The sequence below is a fragment of the Pangasianodon hypophthalmus genome, chromosome 9 (assembly GCF_027358585.1).
Source record: "Pangasianodon hypophthalmus isolate fPanHyp1 chromosome 9, fPanHyp1.pri, whole genome shotgun sequence".
NCBI lineage: Eukaryota > Metazoa > Chordata > Actinopteri > Siluriformes > Pangasiidae > Pangasianodon > Pangasianodon hypophthalmus.
In genome coordinates this window covers 4,693,139-4,701,381 of record NC_069718.1, presented here as the reverse complement: position 1 = coordinate 4,701,381, position 8,243 = coordinate 4,693,139, and positions in this window count along the sequence as shown.

The window sequence follows — 8,243 nt, the reverse complement described above, 5'->3', positions numbered from 1 at the left end:
TCCAATAATCAAGGTCAAAGAAGCAGAGCAAGGGTCATACATGATCATGGCAATAACAATGAAATGGCTCAGAACTTACACAAGACGCAAGGTCAAGGCAAGCCTTCACACTGAAAGAATGATGAATGATGAATGAGCAGTTTATATAGTGCAGGAGTAAGAATTGATCAGAAAGTGGGTGAGAGTGGCAGAGGTTGTGCTAGAACTCTGTAGCCAATGGCGGCTCAGTAAAACGTGCAGCAATGCTGCTGAATCCAAGAATGAACATTCAGTAGATGTTTGAAAAACCCAAGAACCACTGCAGCACTTTTGGTTTTGGGTTGAGGCCAGGAAGAAGCAGCTTGGAATTTCTTCTCATCCCTCGACACCTTGCCAGTTTAGAACATAATCTAAGAAGGAAAAGGACAGTTGATGAATTTTACATTTTTTAAGTTTCACATTCAGGTGATTGTCCATGGGTTTCTCTAGTACTTGATGATCATGGTGCATATGCTCAGTCTATGAAGACAAATATACAAGAATGTCATCAATATACAGTATATGATTACAAATTGATTCAGCATTTCTATCAGTACATTGGTGACAAAGGTCTGGAAGACTAAAGGTGCGTTATCTAGACCACAGGGCATTACCAGGTATTCATAGTGTCCTGAGGTGGTGATGAACATGGTTTTCCACTTTCCAACATTTTCACTACAAGCATTGTGTAAGTCAAGTTTGGTAAATATCTTGGATCCCTGTTCCAGGGCTGAATGCACTAGTGGCAGTGTGTATCTGTATTCCATGGTGACAGCATTCAGGCCTTTGAAATCAATACAAGGTCTCAGTCCTCCATGTTTATTCCATGACGAAGAACTCACCTGAGATGTGGCAGGAGATGTGGCAGGAGATGTGGCAGGAGACATGTGACAGATGAGTGTACCCTAAACTCTACAGCCTCTTGAATATACTCCTACTTGGCCTAGGTTTCATTTAGTGCCAGTGGATAAATTCTACTTCCAGGAGGCAATGCGCATGGCAAAAGTTCAATAGCACATCCCAAGGATGATGAGGGGATAACTCTCAGGCCTTGGATTTACTGAACACCTCGGCTAGATCAAGGTTAGGTCTTCTTCACATCAGGGCTCTCAGTGTAAGTAGAACAACAGAGAAATGAAAGGCAGGATTCGTGGCACTGAGTATTCCAAGATATCAATTTTCCACTAGTCAAGGTGGGATTATGGGTGCCAGTCAGGGATAAACATTGGGATTATGAGGAAATTTTGTTACCATAAACAAGAGTAAGCCAGAATGGAGCCAGTCTGTGGACACTGGCAGAGGAATAGTGGTTGTGTGAATACTACTACTCCTTAACAGACCTCCATCTACATCATGGATGCTAAACAGGGCTTTTTTTTCTTTACAAGCTAAGCTACTTCCTTGTCAAGAAAGTTCCCTGTTGCTCCTGAATCAATGATCGCTTCAAAATACTGTGACTGTGAGCACCATTCAAGATGTACAGGCAATAAGCATTTCCATGTTTCAAGCAATGGCGTAAATGTGGTGTCCATCTTTATAGCTGTGCAGAAGAAAGATCTCAGTTTCCATTCAAAAAAATGGGCTTTTTCTCCACTATGCAAACAATGACCTTCCTTCTCCAATAATGTTTCACCTACTCAGAAGGCTTAGCATGGCCCACCTCCACACTTTCCTGGTTATCTTGCTCATAAGGTGAGAGAACTGCATTTGAGTATGGCTTCTAGGGCATCATGAATGAAGAAGTTTATCAGCGCCAATGTCTACAGTAGCTGGATAAACTTACTGAGCAAGAGCTGATCATCTTTGAAGAATTTCCCTCAACATGGCTTCATTCCATCCACTTTCAGTGGCTGCTATATGAAAATTCAATGTGTAATCAGCTGCTGGTTGTTTACCTTGATTCAGAGTTAGTAGCTGTTCTCTTGTGATTCGGGATGGTCGAAATCTTCTCCGAATTCCTGTTCAAACTGAGAATAGAAGAGTTGAAGCACCAACTGAGACTTGAAGATAGCCATGGCCCAGTCTCACTTGTCTGGTGAGCAGGGACAGTTAACATGATCTTATCTATGTGTCTGATGTAAAGAGAGAGAACTTGAAAATACAAGAGAACATTCTGGGTGGAAGTGATGCTGCCCCAGCAGACTGGGATCAAGTCCTCCATTGTGGCTGTGATGTGCTGGAGCTGATGAACTCCCAGGAACGGACCCTGGGTCATATGCAGAAGTTCCAAGTAACACCAAATAATGTCCTAATCAATTTTGTGGCTGCTCAGACAACATCCTGATGACATCATTTTGTCAGCTGGGAGCTTCACTTAAATGTATTTCTCATACTATTATTATTTTTTTCCACAAAAGCCACAATGAAGAAGCAATCAATAATCCAATAATCCATTCTCTCTCATTCAGAACCACATTTTACAGGCTTTCTACCATTTCTTTTCCTTCAACAAATCCAGCAATCTATTGTTTTAGCACCGAGGAGATGTGAATGAGTGGGTGTGTGAGCTCAGTGCTGTTTGTGGAGAAATCTTAGTCGAGCTGAGTGCAGAAAGAGAGAGAGGAATAGAAGAAAACTCAGAACTGTGAGATTATGTGTGTTCTGTTTAATGAGATTTAAAACCTCATACACTGCTGTTGCTCTTCTGTTGTGGGGTATTTTAATCTGAACCACAAAACTTTAAGCAACACCAATAACATAGAGCCACAAAATATTATATTGCTCTACACAAAGTATTGGCCCCCATATATCCTACATGTAAGTGGAACTGGACCAGCACAAGACCAGCACCGAACAGACATTATTAATCTCAGTACAGCAAAAAAATCAGCAGTGATCATAAACTTGACTTCCAGTGTGAAACGTCTCGTATGTTTCCTACTTATTTTATTCAAGATCTTTTTGGAAAAGAAGCAAAAACATCATGAAATGTTGGCCATAATCTATCCTAAGCTTAGGATCAGGTTTTGATCTTTGTTACTAGGCTATAAAAAGGTAAGTAAATGGTACAATAGGTGAAGAGGATGTATTAGGTAATGGAGGTAAACAGGAAAACAGTGAAACTTTAAAAAAAAAAGTGGGGAATTTTACAATAAAATGTGACTTATAGGGGTGAGTACACTCTTCAAAAAAGAGATATACTGTACATATCGAGAGAAAATCTAATATAGGTAATTAAATAAACAGGTAATTAAATGTTTTAAAACTTAAACTTTTGGATATATACATGTGATGGATATAAAAAAGATGTGCAAACTAAAAAGATAAGTAAACTAGAAACTACAACTATGAACAAGATAGAAAATGTAAAAAGTGAGTTATTTGTAAAGAGAACAATAAAAATCTAAGTAAATGCAGAGAGTAAACTTCAAAAAAGTTTAAAAAAACTAAAAAACTAAAAAACTAAAAACTAAAAAAAGTGAGTAGCCTCTAAACCTCTAAAGCAAAGGAGAATTGTTTTATTTATTAATTTTAAAAAAATTGCCAACAGCATTCATGTGCATTTTACGCTGAAAAAAGATTGAAACTTTCCTGTGAGTATTAAATTATTACTTGTAAAGTCACACTCAGTGAGTGTGTGTGTGTGTGTGTGTGTGTGTGTGTGTGTTCTCTCTGCATGTGAGTGAGCGTGTGTAAGTAATAAATTTATGCTGAAATGCTCCCAGCGTTCCCGAATCCCCCGGAGGCATGGCGTTCCGTCTCCTCTCACATAAACTGCGATGTAATTGATAGCTTATGAGAAGATTTTAGACACACCTGTTTTAAAGCCTAACATGTTTCTACATTTCCATTTTAACACGTCTGCAATTAGATATCTTTAATCCCAGGATGATCTTCTGACAGGCTCATTTATCATTCTGACAATCACAGAGCGGGAGACACAGAGAGCCATTTTCTTGCTGTCGGTGTGAGGACGGATCAAACATGCCACACAGGAAGTGCAAATCATTCACTCTCTGAAGGCAAACAGAACTTTAAAGTGTTTTAGAGGTGAGGTGAAGAGATGCTGAGGATAAAAAAAGCACACGACTTTAAAGTCTGCACTACAGGTTTATAGTTTATAAAGTGATTATTGTCTTATTATTGAGTGACACCTAAATCAGAGACAAAGCAAATATACAGATAATGACAGAGAGAGACATAACAGAAAGAGCAAAATGAAAGTAGACAAAAGACAAAAGAAGAAGGAGTGAACCAAAGAATGGAGGACCTTAACAGTGTTCTCCCATTTAACTGAAGAGCCAAAAAAAGGAAACATCAAAAAAAAAAAGTAAAAAAAACATCTATCCACTAGAAAGCACAGAAACCCAGATGACAAAAAAAGGCAACTGCAACAACACAACAAACCTCTCTGTAGAAAAACCATTAATACATGGAAAAAAACTAATAAAGATTGAAAAAGCTGTCAATGAATTTTCTTTCTGGGATCTCTGGGAATAAATTCTAGGTCTACACCAATTAAAATGGGGAAACCTGGAAATCATATTTTGTACAGATTTATAAAAACCCAGAAAATTCTAATCTAAATCCAAAATCAGACTACAGTCATAAGAAAACCCACGAGACTAGAATCAACAATAAAAATAATCAGAGCACAATCGACTTCCCCATTAAAATCCAACAAACACAGTAGCCTCCAAACTCCACCCGGCCATTTTGAAACTCAATTGATATACAAACATGGAAACAGATTTAACCCTAGTAACTACAGAGGGATCTGTCAACAGTAATTTGGCAAATATACTCAATACTTAAAACTACTAACCAATGTCTTTAATGTTATAGTATATGGAAACGTGGGTGTGTCTTTAATGTTATAGTATATGAAAACATGGGCATGTATTAGATGTTATAGTCTATGGAAACATGGGTGTGTCATTAGATGTTATAGTATATGGAAACATGGGTGTGTCATTGGATGTTATAGTCTATGGAAACGTGGGTGTGTCATTAGATGTTATAGTCTATGGAAACGTGGGTGTGTCATTAGATGTTATAGTCTATGGAAACATGGGTGTGTCATTGGATGTTATAGTATATGGAAACATGGGTGTGTCATTAGATGTTATAGTCTATGGAAACGTGGGTGTGTCATTAGATGTTATAGTCTATGGAAACATGGGTGTGTCATTGGATGTTATAGTATATGGAAACATGGGTGTGTCATTAATGTTATAGTATATGGAAACGTGGGTGTGTCATTAGATGTTATAGTCTATGGAAACATGGGTGTGTCATTGGATGTTATAGTATATGGAAACATGGGTGTGTCATTGGATGTTATAGTATATGGAAACATGGGTGTGTCATTAATGTTATAGTATATGGAAACATGGGTGTGTCATTAATGTTATAGTATATGGAAACATGGGTGTGTCATTAATGTTATAGTATATGGAAACATGGGTGTGTCATTGAATGTTATAGTATATGGAAACATGGGTGTGTCATTGGATGTTATAGTATATGGAAACATGGGTGTATCATTAATGTTATAGTATATGGAAACATGGGTGTGTCATTAATGTTATAGTATATGGAAACATGGGTGTGTCCTTAGATGTTATAGTATATGGAAACATGGGTGTGTCATTGGATGTTATAGTATATGGAAACATGGGTGTATCATTAATGTTATAGTATATGGAAACATGGGTGTGTCATTAATGTTATAGTATATGGAAACATGGGTGTGTCATTAGATGTTATAGTATATGGAAACATGAGTGTGTCATTAATGTTATAGTATATGGAAACATGGGTGTGTCATTAATGTTATAGTATATGGAAACGTGGGTGTGTCATTAATGTTATAGTATATGGAAACGTGGGTGTGTCATTAGATGTTATAGTATATGGAAACATGGGTGTGTCATTAATGTTATAGTATATGGAAACGTGGGTGTGTCATTGGATGTTATAGTATATGGAAACATGGATGTGTCATTAATGTTATAGTATATGGAAACATGGGTGTGTCATTAGATGTTATAGTCTATGGAAACATGGGTGTGTCATTGGATGTTATAGTATATGGAAACATGGGTGTGTCATTGGATGTTATAGTATATGGAAACATGGGTGTGTCATTAATGTTATAGTATATGGAAACATGGGTGTGTCATTAATGTTATAGTATATGGAAACATGGGTGTGTCATTAATGTTATAGTATATGGAAACATGGGTGTGTCATTGAATGTTATAGTATTTGGAAACATGGGTGTGTCATTGGATGTTATAGTATATGGAAACATGGGTGTATCATTAATGTTATAGTATATGGAAACATGGGTGTGTCATTAATGTTATAGTATATGGAAACATGGGTGTGTCATTGGATGTTATAGTATATGGAAACATGGGTGTATCATTAATGTTATAGTATATGGAAACATGGGTGTGTCATTAATGTTATAGTATATGGAAACATGGGTGTGTCATTAGATGTTATAGTATATGGAAACATGAGTGTGTCATTAATGTTATAGTATATGGAAACATGGGTGTGTCATTAATGTTATAGTATATGGAAACGTGGGTGTGTCATTAATGTTATAGTATATGGAAACGTGGGTGTGTCATTAGATGTTATAGTATATGGAAACATGGGTGTGTCATTAATGTTATAGTATATGGAAACGTGGGTGTGTCATTGGATGTTATAGTATATGGAAACATGGATGTGTCATTAATGTTATAGTATATGGAAACGTGGGTGTGTCATTGAATGTTATAGTATATGGAAACGTGGGTGTGTCATTGGATGTTATAGTATATGGAAACATGGGTGTGTCATTAGATGTTATAGTATATGGAAACATGGGTGTGTCATTAATGTTATAGTATATGGAAACATGGGTGTGTCATTGAATGTTATAGTATATGGAAACATGGGTGTGACATTAATGTTATAGTATATGGAAACGTGGGTGTGTCTTTAATGTTATAGTATATGGAAACGTGGGTGTGTCATTAATGTTATAGTATATGGAAACATGGGTGTGTCATTGATGTTATAGTATATGGAAACATGGGTGTGTCATTGAATGTTATAGTATATGGAAACATGGGTGTGACATTAATGTTATAGTATATGGAAACGTGGGTGTGTCATTAATGTTATAGTATATGGAAACGTGGGTGTGTCATTAATGTTATAGTATATGGAAACATGGGTGTGTCATTAATGTTATAGTATATGGAAACGTGGGTGTGTCATTAATGTTATAGTATATGGAAACGTGGGTGTGTCATTAATGTTATAGTATATGGAAACGTGGGTGTGTCATTAGATGTTATAGTATATGGAAACATGAGTGTGTCATTAATGTTATAGTATATGGAAACATGGGTGTGACATTAATGTTATAGTATATGGAAACATGGGTGTGTCATTAATGTTATAGTATATGGAAACATGGGTGTGTCCTTAGATGTTATAGTATATGGAAACATGGGTGTGTCATTAGATGTTATAGTATATGGAAACATGGGTGTGTCATTAATGTTATAGTATATGGAAACATGGGTGTGTCATTAATGTTATAGTATATGGAAACATGGGTGTGTCCTTAGATGTTATAGTATATGGAAACGTGGGTGTGTCATTGGATGTTATAGTATATGGAAACATGGGTGTGTCATTAATGTTATAGTATATGGAAACGTGGGTGTGTCATTAGATGTTATAGTATATGGAAACATGAGTGTGTCATTAATGTTATAGTATATGGAAACATGGGTGTGTCATTAATGTTATAGTATATGGAAACGTGGGTGTGTCATTAATGTTATAGTATATGGAAACGTGGGTGTGTCATTAGATGTTATAGTATATGGAAACATGGGTGTGTCATTAATGTTATAGTATATGGAAACGTGGGTGTGTCATTGGATGTTATAGTATATGGAAACATGGATGTGTCATTAATGTTATAGTATATGGAAACGTGGGTGTGTCATTGGATGTTATAGTATATAGAAACGTGGGTGTGTCATTGGATGTTATAGTATATGGAAACGTGGGTGTGTCATTGGATGTTATAGTATATAGAAACATGGGTGTGTCATTAATGTTATAGTATATGGAAACATGGGTGTGTCATTAGATGTTATAGTATATGGAAACATGGGTGTGTCATTAATGTTATAGTATATGGAAACATGGGTGTGTCATTGAATGTTATAGTATATGGAAACATGGGTGTGACATTAATGTTATAG